Source organism: Dasypus novemcinctus, chromosome 13 (assembly GCF_030445035.2).
Source record: "Dasypus novemcinctus isolate mDasNov1 chromosome 13, mDasNov1.1.hap2, whole genome shotgun sequence".
NCBI lineage: Eukaryota > Metazoa > Chordata > Mammalia > Cingulata > Dasypodidae > Dasypus > Dasypus novemcinctus.
Genome location: NC_080685.1, coordinates 71,333,350 through 71,353,356, shown reverse-complemented (window position 1 = coordinate 71,353,356; position 20,007 = coordinate 71,333,350). Strand labels below are relative to the sequence as shown.

Below are 20,007 nucleotides of genomic sequence, written 5' to 3'. Positions count from 1 at the left end.
ATAACATGTTGAATGATTTAAAACAAAACAAAACAGTCCATTTTTCCACTGCTTTCTAGGGCCATCTCTGTGAATAATTAAACATTTATATATGGGAGGCTTTGTATCTCAGTTTTCTATTCTCTTTTGCTGGACCATTTATCAACTCTTACACCCATATTAAACCAACCTAATATTCATGGCTTTATAGTAAGTCCTGATATTTGATAGAGCAAATTCCTCTACTCAATTCTTTTTCAAGGTTGTCTTGAATAGTCTTGACTTATTGCATTACCACATATGTTTTAGAATGACCTTGACCACTGAAAAAGTAAATTATATTTTGTAACTTTTGTAGATAATTTTTTGAATCTATAATTTGATTTGTGCCAATGGACATCTTTAAAAGATTTAATGAGCATAATAACAATGGAATACAATGTTTTCTACATAGCTTTCTCATTTTCTTCTCAGTTCCTTACTAATTTTTAAAAAAAAATTGTAAGATATTTGTTTCACTCCAAACACATATTTTTCCCATCTGATGGTCATAACATTTTCCCCCTACCCAATTTTGAAAAGCAAAGAATAAACTTTGGACTGTATTATTCTCTCTATTTTATCAGTCTAATTATATTGTTTATCTTGGATTTAATTTCTATCATTTATTTTGTTCAGTTTCCTTTTTTAAAAAAATCTATTTTGTGTTCATTTTTAAGCTTTTTATATTTCATATAAGTGAATCATTTTTTTTCCAGGCAAAATCTATGGTGGGAAAAATATGTTTGTTAAAACTAAATACCATGCCCTTTTTAAAAATCAATTTCCTAGGTGTACTTAATGTACAGAAAAGCTATGCAACTTGGCATACTTTGAAAAAGATTACATCTGTATAATCACCATCAAAATCAACCTGTACAACACTTTGTTCACTCTAAACATTTCCTCAAGTCTTCTTGAAGTTAATATCCTCTCCTCGGGCCCAGGGAAGCAATGATCTGTCTTCTTTCAGGATAGATTTGGTTTATCTTTCTTCAGTTTTATTTAAATGGAATCATAGTGTAGTTTTCTCTCTTTGACTACTTTGTTCAGCATACTGTTCTTGAGTTCCATCCAAACTATATTGTGTATCATTTTGTTCTTTTATGGTTAATATTCCATTGTATGACTATATCATAATTCACTCATTCATTTACCTACTTCGAGACATGTGGGTTACTGTTTTTTGCACATAGGCATAAAGTTGCTATGAACAATTGTGTACACATGTAATTTTTGGTTCAATATTTTTTTAATAAATTGCAAAACATTTTCAATGTGATTGTGCCATTTTATATTCCCTCCATCAATAGGTGAGAGTTCCATTTACTCTAAGTCCTTAATAACTCAGTCTTTTTATTTGAAGGCATTCTATTGTGTATGCAGAAGTATTGCTTTATTTTTAATTTGCTTTTTCCTGATGCCTAATGTACTTGGCATTTGAATATAATATTTTTCTGTTGAATATCTATTCTTTTTTCCCCATTTGTTGTTTTTGTTTTGTTATGATAGCAGTGATTCTGATGATGTTTAAAGAGATTAAAAATACATTTGTATACTGATACTTTGATAAATTTATATTCTGCAAATATTTTTAGCATATTGCTTGCTATTTTGTTTTATAAATGATAAAAGATAAGAAGTTTTAATTTTGAAGAACTTTAATTTCTCATCTTTTTCTTTATTATTTGTAGATTTTATGTCTTATCTAAGAAATCATTGCCTACTCCAAGGTTGCAAAGATTTTTTTCTATATATTCTTGGTGATTCGTAATTTTACCTCTAATTATGTTTTAATTTGATTTAGTATATAGTGTAATATGATTATCAATATGTTTTATATTATGGGCATCCAATATTAAAACTTAGGGTTTTAAGTGAGATTGTATTTAATTCATAGGTAAGTTTGCTGATATGGTATATTTTTCCATTTATTTAAGACTTCTGTAATTTGCCCCAGCAAAGTTTTGTAATTTTGAAGTTTTATGGCTCTTGGATATTTTCTTAAAATTACCCTTAATTATTCCACAGTTTGATACTATTTAAATTATTTTCAGTTTAATTTTCCATGTTTTCATTAATATTATATAGACATACAGTAACTTTTTCTGTATGATGAATTTTAAAAATAGAGACCTTGTTAAATTTACCCATAAGTTCAGTTCAAGTAGTTTTTGGTAAATTCCTTAGTATTTTCTATGGACATTATAATATTATTGGGAAATGAAGATCATTTTACTTTTTTAAGAATAACTATTTTCAATATTTCTCACTTCATTGTACTAAAGTACAATGTGTAAAGAAGTGATGTATGGACATCATGCCTTGTTCTAAATACAATAGGAAAAGTGTTCAATCTCTTACAGGTGTAGAATGGCCATTGAATTTTGTCAAAGGATTTTTTCTTTTGTTCATTATGCTTAGGATTGGGCTTTGTTGAACATCTTTCATATATATGTTGTAGTTTTCTTCAATTTACAAATATTTACTTATTTTTTCAAACATTTTGTTGCCAACATACATCTTTCTGGGATTCCAGATATATAAAAATTTTAGATTTTAGCATTTTATGTCATGTCACTGAGTCTCTGGTCACCCCTCCACACACCCCTGCCAATGACCTCGTTATCTTTCTATGTTGTATAGATTGGATAGTTTCTCTGGTTTATATGCATGATCATTGATATTTTGTCCTGAATTCCAAATGTACTGTTAATCCAATTAAGTAAATATTTCATTTTGGCTATTATATTTTTTTATCTCTAGAAATTCCATGAGATTACTTTTTGTATCTTCTCTTTCTCTCCTCAAAATGTTTAAAAATTCCATTGAAATATCTGTCTATAAATTTCAGGAGGCTCAACCAGTCCAGACTCTCGTCTCTGACTTCTGAACTCAGCAAAATTGAATTGCTGCTCACTGTTCCGGTTCCCTTTTCCTGAACTGAACTGTGTGATCTGGAGGCACCGGGGGGGCACTGGTATAGTGCTCACACCTTTGTGTCCTTTCTCTCAGAGATTATCACTTTGCATTGCCCATTTGCTAATATTTGAAAACTATTATTTTACCTAGGTTTTTTTGGTTGTTTAATGCAATGTCAATCACCGTTACTCTATCATATCTAAAAGCTAAAGTTTTAATTTTAATTTTCTGATGAGTAGCTCAATTTTTATCCTCTCCATCTCCTTCCTCATCCCTCCTCCTTCCTCCAGCTCTCCTCCTCCCCCTTATTTCCTCTACCTCTCCTCCTCCTTCTTTTCTTCAAATCCATAGTATAGTGCCATAAATATCATTCTAGGTAACTCTTTAGCTCATTCACAAAAATTTGATAGATAAAATGTTTTCATCATTTACTTAAAATTGAATTATAAATAATGTGAAACAATTTTTAATTCTGGGTTATTTACTACAATAAATATAACTGCATTTCTTAATTTATGAACAAAAAAAAGATGTTTGAGTTAGACAAGTATCCTGTATTACATTAGCCCAAAGTGAATCCTCACACCTCATGTACCTGAAAGGCCAACTTTTACTTTATTAGTCTTAAAAGCATGCTAAAAGTATAATGCATAGGTTACTCATGACATTCTGATTGATGAATGGCTTTAGGGCAGAAAGAGCCCTCAACTTTTTCGATTTGTTTTCTCTCATAGGTCTTGGCCTGTAAATTTAGTCTATGTATTAAATCTGTCTGTACATTTATTATCTCCTAACTATATATGAACTCTGATATTATGAAAAAAATTTAATGATCTCTGCCATTTTTGTAGATTATAATGTTATCTTAAATATTACCTTAATAGCTAGTTTAAATTAATATACATAGTCTGCCATTACCAGAATTTCGGGTCTGATATTTAGATATTTATTCATCACAAAAAATGCAATTTGAAATTCTCTCTGACTAGTGAAATATTTTGCCATTGACTTCATAAAATCACCTTTTAGAATAGTGCTTGAGGTCATGTAGTATTTGTCCTTCAATGCCTGGGCTGCATCACTTAACATAAGGTTCTCAAGATTCATCCATGTTATTGCATGTGTTTGTAGTGTATTTTTTCTTAAAGCTGACTAGTATTCCATTGTATGTATATCCACATTTTATTTATCCATTCATCAGTTGATGGGCATTTGGGTTGATTCCAACTTTCGGCAATAGCGAATAAATGCTGCTATGAACACTGGTGTGCGTATATCAGTTTGTGTCCTTGTTTTCAGTTCTACTGGGTATATACCATGCACTGGAATTGCTGGGTTATATGGCAAATTTATAGCTAGTTTTTGAGAAACTGCCAAACTGTCCTCCAGAATGGCTGGATCCTTCTGCATTCCCACCAGCAGTGGATGAGTGTTCCCATTCCTCCACATCCTCTCCAGCACGTGTAGTCTTCTGCTTTTTTTCATAGCTGCCAATCTTATGGGAGTAAGATGGTATCTCACTGCAGTTTTGATTTGCATTTCCCTAATAGTTAGAGATTTGGGGCATTTTTTAATGTGTTTTTTAGCCATTTGTATTTCTTCTTTGGAGAAGTGTCTGTTTAAATCTTTTTCCCATTTTTTAAAATCGGTTGTCTTTTTATTTTCAAGATATAGGAGTTCTTTATATATGCAGGATATGTCTCCTATCAGATATATGGTTACCAAATATTTTCTCCCATTGTGTAGGCTCTTTTTTCACTCTCTTGACAAACTCCTTTGAGGTGCAGAAGGCTTTAATTTTGAGGAAGTCCCGTGTATCTATTTGTTCTTTTGCTGCTCACGATTTTGGTGTGAAGTTCATGAAGCCATTTCCTATTACAAGGTCCTGCAGATGGTTCCCTACATTGCTTTCCAAAGTCTTTATGGTCTTGGCTCTTATATCTAAGTTTTTGATCCATCTTGAGTTGATTTTTGCATAAGGTGTGAGTTGCAACTCCTACCCTCTGGTTTATTGGAATTACCCCAGTCAGCTAACATGGCGGTGAAGAAGATCAATCACCACACCAGGGAACCAAGAGTGCCTACAACTGAAAGCAGGAGAGTTGCATCCATCATCTATGTGGAATCTAAGCCCCCTCTCGATATAGATGTGGAGTGGACACAACCATTCCAGGGTCCACAGGGTGGAAGAATAGAGTAGGGATTAGAGTGGACTTACTGATATTCTATTCATGAACTATTGTGCTTAGTAATCAAAGAAAATGTAGCATTGATGTGGAAAAAGTGCAATAGTAGCTACTGAGGGTAGGGAGTGGGAAGAGGAGATGTGATGTGGGGGCATTTTCAGGACTTGGAGTTGTCCTGCGTGGTGCTGCAGGGACTGTTACTGGACATTGTATGTCCTCCCATGGCCTACTGGGTGGACTGGGGGAGAGTTTAAACTATAATGTGGACCATTGACCATGTGGTGCAGCAGTGCTCAGAGATGTATTCACCAAGTGCAGTGAGAGTCCCATGATGATGGAGGAGGTTGTTATGGGAGGAATGGGGTGAGATGGTTGGGGGGTATATGGGGACTTCATATTTTTTAATGTAACATTAAAAAAATAAATAAAGACAAAAAAATTAAAAAAGCACTTGATTCATCTGATGATTTTTTCTACTTGGTCAATTAGGAGTTTATATGTTTATTTGTTTCGATCTTGAAATGTATAATCAGAGGAAAAGTGAAAATAAAGGATTTCAAATTGGCTTTGGAAACTAGTGCTTAATAAGTACCTATGTGTTAAAAATTGTTATATTTGTCAACATATTTAGCCCATCATTGAATTTGAATATATTCCACAGTGCAAATAAAATGTATTTGTATTTATAAACATAAAGATTTGACTTTTTCCCCAAAGGACAGGATTATGCTGAAAAAGGACAGGGGTTGTAACATAAATAACTGCTGCCATCTCTCAGAATTATTTAACTGTTCAACTATGTGGATACTAAAACTCTAATTGTGATGCTACTTTCTTATCAATGCAAGGGACAAGAAAAAAAAAAAAAAAGGAATTAGTCTGGATGAGCAAGGGACTCTGACTCTTAGGATAGACCTTGGAAAATACCCTGAGTGCTAAGACTGATGTAGACATTCATTTATTCAATTATCCATGGCATATGTGTTGAATCTCTACCATGTGTCAGCCATGGTACTAATGATACAAACGATATTTAATTAAAGCAACATGACAATGACTATGATGGCAATTGAAATAATATTTTTCCTGAATTTAAGAAAGTCAAGAGGTTTTGTAGGCCAAAAGATTTGAACTAGGGTGATAATTATTGACAAGAAAATGTCACCAGTTTTAATACAATGATAAAAAAACAACTTTCAGGTAATAAAAAGGATCAAAATAGCTCAAAAGTATCTCTTATTATCCAGTAATGTACTGGGGGTCCAAACTGAGGTAGCAGAATCATAAATCATAGAGAACTAGGGAAACAATGTTTAAAATTATTGTGCATAGATGATGCTCAATGCTCAGAGCAGTTTGATGGTCATTGTCCAGCAGATGTGTTAAAAATACAGAGCTGTTATTCGGGCAGGTTCTAGAGGTTCCAGTCCATAAGGCTCAGTCACACTCAGAGCAGGAGAAGGTGGTGACAGATATATATTAAGGAAAATAGAGAGGTGACACATATACTTATATAAATTTGGGAGAATATCATCATATTTTCTCCATGAAAGATGTGCAAATTATTCTCTTAGACATTTCAAATATATAGAATTATTTACAGGGTCATTATTATTTGGTATTTTCAGTTGAATAAAGTAAGGATAAAAATGTTAAGTCACATGCCTACAATAACACTGTTGGTAGAAGGGATAGCAGAGATTATATGTGATAATTTTATGACTTCAGCCATCAAGAAATATCTGTCAAAGATGTTACATCCCTGAATAATTAATATATTATTTGTAAAGATAGTTTCTCACTATGGGAGGTTTTTCTATAATTTGTCTAGAAATTGAAACAGGAATGACGTTTCATATGACTTCAATAAAAGAAATCAGAGTTAAGTGACCATTTGGTAGCCAAGAGTTCGAGACTAAAGTCTCAAATTTCAGAGACTTTAGCAGATCTGCCTTTGAATTCAGTAGTTTTGAAACAAATTTAAGTAAAATTCAACACACTCTATCCTTTTTTTAGATTGAGAAAGAGACTGATACATTTTGCCACTGCTGATTCTTTAGGTATATTCTCTGAATCATTATCTAATCTTTTTTTTTTCTTCTTTATTTTCTTTTAAATGTTACATTAAAAAATATGAGGTCCCCATATATCCCCTAACCCACCCACATCAACAACCTCTTGCATCACTGCAGCACATCCACTGCACCTGGCAAGTACATTCTGGAGCACCGCTGCAACACATGGACAGTGGTCCACATTGTAGTCCACACTCTTCCCCAGTTCACCCAGTGGGCCATGACAGAACACACAATGTCCAGCATCCATCCCTGCAGCACTACCTAGGACAACTCTAAATCCTGAAAATGCCCCCACACCATATCTCTTCCTCCATCTCCTTACCATCAGAAGCCACCGTGGCCACCTTCTCCAAATCACTACTACAATTTCTTCCCTTACTAATCACAATATTCCCCAGCAGAACACCAGTAAGCCCACTCAAATCCATACACTATTCCTTCATCCTGTGGACCCTGGGATGGTTATCTCCAGTCCCCCTCTACATAAAGAGGGGCCTTAGATTCCACATGGATGGTGAATGCAATTATCCTGCTTGCAGCTGGAGGCACTCTTGGTCCCTTCGTGTGGTGATTGACCCTCTTCAACTCCCTATCAGCTGTTCAGGGTTAGTCCAAGAAACCAGAGGGCAGGAGCTGCAAGTCTGCTGAGGTCCAGGTCCTGGTCATTACATGGACAGTTCAGAAATACAGGTCTCCTGAGTATACACCAACCCAAATACCAAGCACAGGTCTGATAAAAGTAACAAAAGAGGCATGTATAAAAAAGTCGTATCTGAGTCCAACTCCATCATACTCAGGAACAGAAACTCCAAAGTAGGGCCAATTGATATGGCCCTGAGCCCCAGAGCCATCTGCCATGACCATAGATCCTCTGCAACCCTCAGGAGAAGCAGCACCTGGATTTCCATCTATCATGACTGTCTCTGGTACCCTGCTGAAGCATGCATAAGCATCACCCCTCTGATGACCTCCTGACTCTTTTGGAGACTCATAGCCATATAAAGTCACTTGTCCTTTCCATTCTCCCTTTTATCCAAAGTCAAAAAGCAGTTTTTAACACCTAATATTACAGGCAGGCTGAGATATTCTGCTGATCTGAGTAGACCTCTTTACTTAAGGTCTTTTTCTAGTTACATCATCAGCTGGTGCTTGGTAGTAATCCCCCAGTGCCAGGGAGGCTCATCACTGGAGGGAAGGCAATGCATCTACATGCTGAGTTTGGCTTAGAGAATGACCACATTTGAGCAACATGGAGGCTCTCAGTAGGTAACACTTAAGCACCCCACATTTCTAGGCCTAGTTCATATTTCAGGCACACAGGCTCATAATTGGAGCCATCAGTATCAAGGGCTTATTGTTGTACCATCCATCTTTGTTGGTCTTTGCCAATGCACTTGGGGGATTGTTACTGTTCCATTTGGGAATGTGATAGAGCTCCCTTGGCCAGGAACTCAATACTCTCTCATCTGTCGTTTCCAACTGAAAGCACTATGAAAATATCCAAACCTTTCTTTGTACCCTGTATACATGCCCTGGAGAACTCCCTCCCAAGAATGTGCCCCACACAAGTGCTCCTCCCCTGCCATAGTTTAACCTCCCTATAGTCCAAAATTTCTTCAAAAAGGAAGCCCAATATATTGCCAGGTTCCATTAATAGTAAAATGGAATATAGTGATGGGTTTAAAGTTAGATATAGAATATATAGTAATTTAGAAAAATTAAATAAAGGAAAAATAATCTTTACATTCTCTGTAAATGCAGGTCCTGAACACTGATATTTTAAATACCATTATGTTGTTTAAAAATCATGTCTTCCATGCATCTTTCCCATTCAATGGATGATCAGAAAATGTGAATGTGGATAAGATCACTAGGATACCTGTTAGAGTACTAAGACCCATGCTCCAAGAGTTATATTTAATTGAGGAAAAAAGGGCATATGAATTTTTATCTAGAATTCGCAGAGATGGATATACAGGAAGTATGTCAATCAAAAACATCTTCAAATATCGGTCATAGTTTCAAAATTAGAAAAATCTTATCAATTTTAACTCTGATTTGCATAATATTTTGTTTTATTCTTATTATCTCCTTCCAATTTGATTGAGAATTTAACATATTGTACTTCTTTTCCAATTTTTTTCCCTCTCAAATAAAAAAAGACAATACAGGGAACAAAATTTTATTTAGCAAAATAAGGTATTATAACTACAAATAAGTTTTGAACTTAATTCTATGGGACATGTTTCACATCAAATCTCTTTGTATTAATGGTTGGCCATCTCACATACAGGTGGTTAGAACAAGTTTGAGGGCCATTGAACACAGCTAATTTTGCTAATGCATCACAATTACAGAAACACCTGTGCTAAATAACCTTGTCCTAGTTCCATGAAAATGAATAGTGGTCAATAACCCTCAGAATATCTCATTTCATGCTGATTCAGATATTCTACAACACTTTTCTGTGACACTGCTTTTATAACAAAGTAGGATGTTTTTAAATAGCCAAATGCAGTTTGTTTCTAAACATATAGTTCAGATAGTTCCCACATTATTTTCTTTAATAAAGAACCCTGTTCTTGAAGCTATTACCATAGATATTCTATTTTTTTTCCCTGCAGAACAAAAAAGGATCTAATTTGTTTAAAAAAAAAAAAACAGAACACTAATTCAATCACTGTTCTCTTTGTATATATATATTGGGGGTGCACACTATTGCATTGCACATATGGACTATGTGACTAAGAATGACTTGAATCACAACTTCCTATTTTAATGCTCCAAAATGTATCCATGCCTAATGATGTGTTAAATAACAAAAGCTTATAAATAGGAAGCTAACAATTAATATTCACTATGGTAGTAATGGACATTCTTGCTTCTAAAATCTTTATCCACTTTGCTGAATAGTAAAAATAATAACAATAAAGGTAAAACAGAATCTGCCTGAATTCTAAGAGCTTTTTATTTAAAACCAAAACCACCATGTGAAATTTATTTCTAAAAAAATTAGTTTAAAACCTTTAAATTTGGTGAAAAATTTGTATAATATGGATAATAGAACTAAGAACAGCAAACAAGGGTCATAATGATTAAGCATAGTGAATATCCAATCAATGATATTTAAGAGCAGAATTCAAGAACATATTTATATTTTTAGGAGGACATGACAGTATTCAATATCAAATTCAAAGGTTGACAATATGAAATTATCTGTACTTGTCTATATAATGGATTGGGAAATATGAGTAAGTAAACTGATTTGTGCACTTGGCTCACAGGAGGTACTCAAACATGTTTGTTAACCAACTATGTGACAGAATGAATGAATGTGAGTGAACCCCTTTCAGGCATGAAAGATTATTTTTTATGTTAGTGAATCAAATCTTCATTTTGTCTCCCAAGTCTAAAAACGTTTTTGATTTGATGGATCAAAATACAGTTTTGTGTTAACTTCTGTGCTTATCATATATTCTGGTATAGACATTTGTTTGGAAATGCCATCAAATTTTCTGTATTGTTGTCACCAAGAAATAAATAAGAGATCAGTAAACATTCTAGGACTGGAAATTAGGTCCTAAAACTAGAAAAGATGGAATCATTTTAATTTTTCAAACTAGAAAACCAGAATCCTGAATATTAGCCTGCATTTCATTTATATCCTAAAATTATAATTTTTATCATTTCAAAAAATATATATATACAAAATTTGCAAACACTCTAAATTCACCATTCAACAAATTCCCCCTTTAAAAGCTAATTCAATTTTAAAGCATGTACAATTATAGTTGTTACCCATAAATTGAGATTTTAGAGAAGGATCACCTACAGGTATTATTACATGTTAATCTCTGTGAAGTTCTACAATATTAAAGTAAAAATGCAACGTTTAGATTTAATATGCATTTGACATAAAGGAATAATGTGACACTATAATTATAGGATTCTACTTTTGTCTACAAATTCTTCTAACCATAAATAAATATTAACATTAAAAGAATAAATGATAACGGCAACTTAAGATTATTATTTTTTCTTTTTTTTAAAGGAAACCCCGTATTGGTATGAGTGAATTGGTTAACAGTTTATTTATAGGCATATCAGTTTATCATAACTTTGTAAAAGTAAAATGCACTCTTCTACAAAAAAAAAGTTTATTCACAATAATTTGAGAGGCCAAACTATAAGGATCTGGAAGAATAAGTGCAACCTACAATCAGGACTTCTATTAAAATGTTTAATGCCAAAGGTACACACCCTAATTCTTCCCCAAAACAACCTCTTGGAAATGTCTTTGAATTACACAGTAAAATGCAGTTTAGTGAAATGTGACATTTTAGTCAATAGCTGCTAAACAACAAGCAATTTTACAGCCCTAGCCGTAGAAAGAAAGAAAAAAAAATCAGAGACTGAGCTGGCACTGTTAAAGAATAAAAATGAGCCATTCTGCAAACACAGAATATTCTTAGAATTGGCAGTTTAGTGACCAAAATTAGGCAAAGACAACAAAGAAATATTTCCCTCTTATTTTACAAGAGAGATTTTTAAGCAATAGTATTATTATTTGTTCATTGACCACGCCTCCATAAAACTTTTATCTTCATAACATATTTTTCAGCTCTGGCCTTCCAGTTGGATCATAATTGCCCTCCATTTCTATTTTTTTTCAATACCATCTTATTCCCAAACTATCTTTCTCTTTTAATTCCCCATGTTTTTCCTTTCTTGCAAGCAACTTTCATCATTTTGATAATATAATTTCCAATGTGACAAGTTCTGAATCCTGCTTCTTTATATCTCTTTAGGTATATTATGGAATTTGCACCCTATTATTTTATTAAACTGGAGATATTTCTACTTGGTTAAGCATATTTTCTACTTTTTTTTTTTTTTTGCTTCATATCAAGCTTAACCAATTCCAAATATGCTCCTTTTACCAGTGTTTGCTGTATTAGCAACTGGCTTCTTGATGCACTGTGATATCTATCTATGAAGGCATATATCTTGTTTAGCACTTAATCTCCAACAATTACTTTTACATTCATTGACAGAGTGATGCTCAATAAAAACATGTGAAAGAATAGTTTACACCTCCTCCTTCCTTCTTGGCATAAAAAATTAATTCACTTTTTTTTTTTTAACCATGATGTGTGTGTTAAACGTTTTATGGTTTTCCCCAGGGGACATCTGAAATCATATTTCACTCACTTCCTCATTAGTCCACAATACCATCACCATGCAGAACTACTTAGAATTCATTGAACATTCCATGATATTTTACAATATTTAACACTATGTGAAAGTCATATGGGGTTCTATGATAGATACAGAACTCATTTCCTTTTGAAAAAAATGTACATGAACATCAAAAATCATGGCTAAGAGAAAAGAAGAAAATTACATATAACATAATTTTATCTTTAAAATAACTGCCATTGACAGCAAGATAAATGCTCTTCCAAGATTCCTAAGCAGATCTTACGCTTAGACCAGAACGTTTTTTTTGGAGCTCCATGGCATGAGCAGCATGGTGGTCACTAATGATGACCTGTCAAGTAAGTTATTCTTGTTTAAAGTTCCTTTAGAGATAATAAATAGAAGTCTTGAGAGCAACATTTTTTCTTATACTCACTTAATTTTACTGCATTACAGTGTTTTATATTTCACATATATGTAATGTAAGATGTTTATTAAATGTAAATACCTGTGTACTGGAAAAATTCAAAAGACTTCTTGTCCTCACAATAGCTCCTATTTAATAAATACCTATTTCATTTGATTCTTCTATATAGATTCTAAATAACTTCTGCGGCATTTTCAAGGTAAAATTTATTCCAAAATTTCTATTTGAACTCACTTATATCATGCAAATTCCTGTTTTATTTTTCCCTTATTCCCTGTCAAATAATTTACTGAAAAAAAAACCAAAAATAAAATAAAAAAACTCCTTTAATATACAAGGCATTGACTATAACTGAGGATACTACTGTGATCAGAGCAAACAAGTTCCTCATCTTCATTAAATTTTAAGGTTATATTTTATGTAATAAACACGTTTTCCGATTAAGCAGATTAAAACAATTTCAAGCAACATCAAATTCTGTCCATAAGGTCATTTATGCACATTTATTTTTAGAATGAAGAAAATCAACGTGAGGTAAGAGAACTCAAGTTGAATAAAATGATTTCTTAAGATGGTTTTTAAAATGACTTGAGTGAAACAAGGTTTTCAGCATTTCCTCATTTTCTTATCTAATGTAAATAATTTACTTTCAAAGACCATGTCCAGTTAGTTGAATACCAGGTAAATGATTTCCTATCAGACCCAAGGCCAGCATATAATTGTTTATTGATAGAGTCTCAGTCATAATTATTCTACATGAATGTGATATAAATATGAGAAAATACTCCCCCAAAATCCTACCCATACACAAAAACACAGACACTCAGGTCTCCAGAAGAGAGAGAAAGAGGGAGAGAATGAAGGAATCTTTTCCTCAGTTTGGAGGCAGAACAAAAACATGTAAAATCACTGAAGTTAATATGTGAAACATTAACCTAGGGTTTTACAAATGACTATGGTGGGAGGAAACACGCTCTTTTTCAGAGTCCAAAATTCTAAGAGCAACACTGAATTTATTGAACATATGGTTGTCAGGTATATGCTTTTTCCTCTATTAGATTTGATAACATCCAATTGGACACTCAGATTCTGTAGCAAAATTCTCCTTTGTTCTCTCCCTCCTCTGGAGGGAGTTAGTTGATTCCAGAGTAGAGCTGGAGGCCTAATTGTTCTCAAGTCTACCTTCTATGCTGGAGGAGCCCAGTTCTCTGGAACACATGCTTATCTGTATCATTTGCTTGCTGAAGTGGAGAGAACAGATATTTGAAGCTGTTACTTTTGGGTCTAGAGGTGGCGTGAGAGGTCGAAATAAAATAGCACATAAGCCTCATTCAAGCTGCCTTTCCTCTTTCTTTCTCAACCTTCAAGAATCATGCCAGAGTTTGTGCCTTTCCTAATCACAATGCCATGAAACATTCCATTTCCTTTACACAGTGCAAGATACTGAATCTAAGCTGCTGTTTGGGAAACTATCAAAAAATAAACAAAATTGTCTAACATTTTATTTACACTGGTAATAAAAATAACAGTATGTGCTAGACAGTTGTGCTATCCACCTGCTACTCTTCTCTGCCATTAGTTTTGAAAAGTTATATTTTAAAATGCATCCCTACAAGAATGATCCCCACTGTATGTTCCAATACGTATATTTATGTAAGCTAAACTCACAGTCTGGGGCTTTTTATACTTGAGCTTGAAAAAGACTGTCAGGATCATTGCTCATTTATCTTTTCAAACAATAATTCTGTACTGCTTGATTTTCATACTTATTCTTTTTAAATATATACTTCATCAACTTCTGTGAAAAGAGTCCATTAAAATGTCATGTATATGGAATATTACTGATAAACGAAAGGATTCTGAAGCAAAATAGACGTATCTGAATAAGAGCAGGCATATTTGATATGGAGAGGCTGAATGTAGATAATTATAATATGCCACTTAAAAATAAGTCTGTTTAAATGTTATTACCAGTTGAAATTAACTAGGGCATAAACTCATGTAAATCATCTGTTAACCATCACCCTTACAACATGTAAACACATCAATTTAAAGAAACTTTCATAATCATAATATTTTTCTTATACTGTATGATTTTGTAAATGAGGTAAATAAAATAAATCTACATCTACTTTCCTTTTCATGTGAATTATAATGAAGAAGTGAACAGATACTTTTAAAAGTTTCATTAATATGTTTATGTCCCTAATTAAGCTTTTGTGTACTTACATTTAATGTTATTTCAAATATTCTTCCACATAAGCATATTTTTCATAGGAAGTATGGGCATTCCTTTAAAAGCTTCAAATAGGAATGTAAATGCTCTTTCAATTTATATTTTACTGAAAACCTCACATTCTGAACTCTATAAAGTGTTGTTTTCCATAAAGCCTTGGTAGGGTAAATAGGAAATCCCTATATAGTGCATTTTAAAGGTTTTATGGATTAAAAATTAACCACAATAAGAGTAACAAATGTGAAATTACTCATTTTAGGTTTTCAAAGTCACTTTTTTAACTGTATGTAATCAAGTTGTCTTTGCTTTACTTGTTAAGAAATAAGTCCATATTTCTATCAAAAAATTAACTGAACATACAGTATTGAGGTTAATTTTATACTATAAGCTCAATTATAACTGTAAAAAAGAATCTTAATTTAACCTTTTCCTTTTGCTGTAGAAGAGTTTCTACATAGACATGTATTACACTAACAGGGCTATACCAGAGAAGACCTTTATTTCCAATATTGCTGATAGGCAGTGGGGCATTGAGGTGTCAAATATCGGGGAAAAGACAAACAAATAGGCCTTCTGAGGGATAAGTTGCATTACAAATATGTAATATGCAGTTATATTAATGAACTAGAGGAGTTATCATTTTCAATAGTAGTACTATTGAAAATTAAGAGTCACCAAGACAAAACTTGACAATTCATTTGCAGTGCTGTTCTCACAGATGTCTTTGAAATATCAGATATAGTCCTCTTGTTGAGATGGATACATGAGCTTATCAAAGCCCTACATATTTAATAGCTGTAACACTGCCAAGTCATCTCCATACAGTAAGACACAGCTTTTACTGAACAATAAATTGAATGCTTACTGTGTAATTGGTACAAAGAATATTCTAAGTATATAAAAATAAATATAAAAAGTTCTTGTTTCTAAGATGCATATAATCTAAGAAATGAACTCATAAGCAACCAATGACAATAGAGTATAATGTAGCATTAAACCCAATGCAACATTATAATATAATATGATATGATATATGTAATATTTATAATATGTATAGTTTTGCAGAGAAGATTTCTATTCAAGTTAATACTCAGAAGTAAATATTCACCAGCTGTTCTACAAGTGTAAGACAAATAGATTTTGAAGAACTGTTTCAAAATCATTTTCATTTCTCTATAAAATATATTCTGTTTTATAACTTCTTGGATATTTTAGGCAGTTTTACCAATGGACATTGCCTACACATTTCATAAAGGACACTGTGAAATTTAAGTTACTTTACTCACTCCCCCCCCCCAAAAGAGGGAAAAAAAAGAAAAGAAAAAAAAATAAAAAATAAAAATATTAATAAGTTATATTACTCTAATTGTGTGGTATCTAGAGGCTGAATGGGTGAGCCAGGCAGCCCTTCATACATAATATTTAGCGATGATGTCACGACATAATATGAAATTTGAGCAGGGAATGGCTCATGGCATCGTTATTAAATATTGCTTTCCAGGGTCATGACAAGGCTGAATTAAAACTGATTAAATAACTTTTTTTTTATGTTATTAAAAAATATAACTATTTCTTACACAAAGTCTAGAATAAAGTTTATCACCTATATTAATAGTTAAGGCACCATATCATAACTCTGAAATATTCTGATAACTGCAATAAATTCTTATTTTCCAATTGGTGAACAATTTTATTTAGTAGGTGAAAATTAGTTTCCTTGAAAAATAATAAATAAGTGTACTGGTGAATTATTTTTCTTACATCTTATGGTTAAGACTCTGGCTATAAAGTTGGCACTAGATAGTGATTTGTGCTCATTTAATTGTAACTATAGACAGTAAAATAGCACAGCTATGGTTTGGTTGGAGTGTGTGGGAAAAGGGTAAAAAAAATTAGAAATCATCAAAAGTTTTGAAATTTTGTGACTTTAATTAAGTGTACTACGGATTTTACATGCACTATTTCATATAGCATAATTCAAATGTTACTGTAGTATCACATGAGTTCTCCATGGGAGATGTTATTTCATATTTATCAATTCCTCATTATCATGGATTTTGCTGTAATATGGCATGTTTTATAAACATATATTTTGTATGTTCATGTATGAATGATATACATCAATAATTTTTTATGAATAAAATCTTGATCTCCACCTCCTCAAATCTGTTGTTAATTGTCTTTTCTATCTCAATAAATGACATGTCCATCCTTCCTATAACTCAGGCCAATGGCCTATGAATCAACCTAACACTTCTAATTTTCTCTTACCCACATAGAATCCTTCAGTATTTCTATATCTATAGTGATCTAGATAGGGAGATAAAGATAGAGATAGAGAAAGAGAAAGAGCAAGAAAGGAATATGCTATGGTCCTTATATCATTGGAACACATGTTTATGAAGAAAATCTTTGACAACAATAAGAAATAGGTAAAATACTCTATTTTTAAAACCTCCCTCTAACACCTCCTTGAATTATTACTACTTTCTAATAGCTATCTATGCTTCTATCCTTGTCTTCATCTGTATATTCTCAGTTTAGCAACCCCAGTAATAGTTTACAAAATGGTCATCTGTGGCACTATTATACTCCAAACATTCCAATAATTTAATATCTCACTCATAATAAAATTTTATTCCTTATAAAGCTTACTCTACATTATCCAGCCCCGCTGTGTTTATCTGACGTAATTTCATGTTTTTCTCACTTTTATTCACCGTGTTCCATTACACAGTCAGCCTTCTTCCACAAGGCTTCACCTCAGACTGTTTGTACTTGTACTTCCTCTGCCTGTAATGCTATTTCCTAATATGAGAAGCTATGAGAACTACTTCAGCTACTCTTTTTGCTCTTTTGTTGCTTTCACTTTGAGGCCTTCCTTGACTAGTCTATTTTAAATTGCAATAGTTCACCTCAATACTAGCTAATACTGATTGCTCCTATCTTCTTTGCTTTATTTTTCTTCATTACCATATGACCTTGTTTACATTTTTTATAACAAAATTATTGCATTTAATGTCGTTTTCTCTGAACAAAAACCAAAATCATCCAAGTGCTTAATGTTGTAACAAATATAAACAATATCTTCAAATTAGAAGAAATATACGTAAACACTAAATTCTTACAAAAATTAAAGGAAGGTAAAGCCTTAGAGTTTGCCTGATTTAGATCAGGTAATCATGGAAGCAAAAGGATATCTAAAATTATTCATTTTTTCATTATGCGTACTGAAAGAAAGAATAATAGCATAATAGCATAAACATAAAATTGTTTACACCTGTTTTATATAACTAGACACTCTAGCCTGAAGAGGTACTGGCATATTCCATTAGTAATTATTTCTCTACAGCAATTGACAATCATATTTGTAGTATGTTGAAGAAAATATTGTTCATAAATCTTTTTTTGTTTTTTTACGTTTCAACTTGAAGAGTTCAAAGAACTTCGAGAGAATCCTCATGTTCTGGGTGACCTGACAAACATTAAAATCAAGCAGCACATTTGTATTCTGAAAATACTCTTAAACCCACCCCAGTGTTGCTTCATTGTGGAGCTAAGTTATCTTACTTGTACTATTATGTCTAAAGATCTATTGTTATGATAGTTTCACACCAACTTTGTTTCGTTCCTTCTTCATTAGCAGCTGCCCTTCCTTTTCCATTTTCTTCCTTTGCTGTTCTGTTGCTCTTTTCTCTGTCTGCAGTTTTCTACTGTCTGAGAGCTTCTTCTGCTTGACAGACCTCATCTTCTTCGTTCCATGCACTGGGATTTTCTTGCCAGTAACTAAGTCACCAAATTCAGGAGATTGGTGGATAATAGGCATATCTTGCATAGCTGCTAATCTACTACAGAACCCTGTGTTTCCATTTGGGAAGCCAAATGTAATGATTCTCTTTTTAACAATGATTTTCTGACTCTTTCTTATAGTTGGTTTCATGTCCTTAAAATAGTCAAGTTTCAGTTGTTCCAAAGCATGTTCTTGTGTTACCACATTCCCATTTCCACCTTCAATCTTTACACTTGTGGGTGCATCTTCAAGCCAGGAAGTCTTCAACATCTGTCTACTTAAGAACCAATGAGTAATCAACTGTAGTTGGCAAAGTTATTTGGTCTCCCCTTAATTTCCATCCTCTGCCAAATCTGCATATTAGTGTCTTTAAGAATGAGAATACTGTTGCTAGGAAGCACAAACTTTAAATAACTGGAACTGTATGATAGCCATGGGTGGAATCAAAATCTGCCCCCCACCCCCACCCCCAGCCCACCCAAAGGGCTGAGGCTCTGCGATACTACTTCCTCCAGCTCTTTCAGTCCCTGAGCACTGCTCATTCAAAGCGGCACAACTTTGTTGCCGCTGCGCAGCTGCCATGGCTTCCCCCTCCTTGGGAAATCCAAACCCGGTCCCTCCCTTTGTTTACATTTATTTATGCAATATGTATTTCTTTATCTATTTGCTTAGTTTCTATCTTCCTTTACTAGAATGTAAACTCCATGAGAGAAAGGATCTTTATTTCTTTTTTCTACATTTGTAATGTTTCCCCGCATCTAGAACGTCTAAGACATGTACTTATTCAAAAACTATTTTGGAGAAAAAAAATCTTTTTTAAAATAAATGAATTAATCATTTCAGGTTTTGTTTATCAGGTATTTTTTCAATCCTCCCAAAAATGTGTTGTGAAATAAACATTCTCAAAAGTCTAGAGGTACACACTCTTCCTGAGCCATTTCAGAGTCTTGGACTGGCCAATACTAACTATTATTCCAGCTAAAAATTTCACTGGTTCTTAATCAAACAAAACCCTTGCTGGCCCATTCCAATGAATCATTCATTCACAGCTAGCCATGTCTTCCAATTGGAAGTTCCTTACTTTGGAAATTTTCTTGTCACAAATATTTGAGGATCACATATAATACAAGTTTAAAATAACAGGCAATCCT

At 33.1% G+C, this 20,007-nt stretch overlaps 1 pseudogene; it reads right to left on the bottom strand.

Moving 5' to 3' along the window:
• Positions 1-18,664: 18,664 nt before the first annotated feature.
• On the bottom strand, positions 18,665-19,291 carry LOC101433625 (receptor-binding cancer antigen expressed on SiSo cells pseudogene; annotated as a pseudogene).
• Between the last annotated feature and the right edge of the window lie 716 nt (positions 19,292-20,007).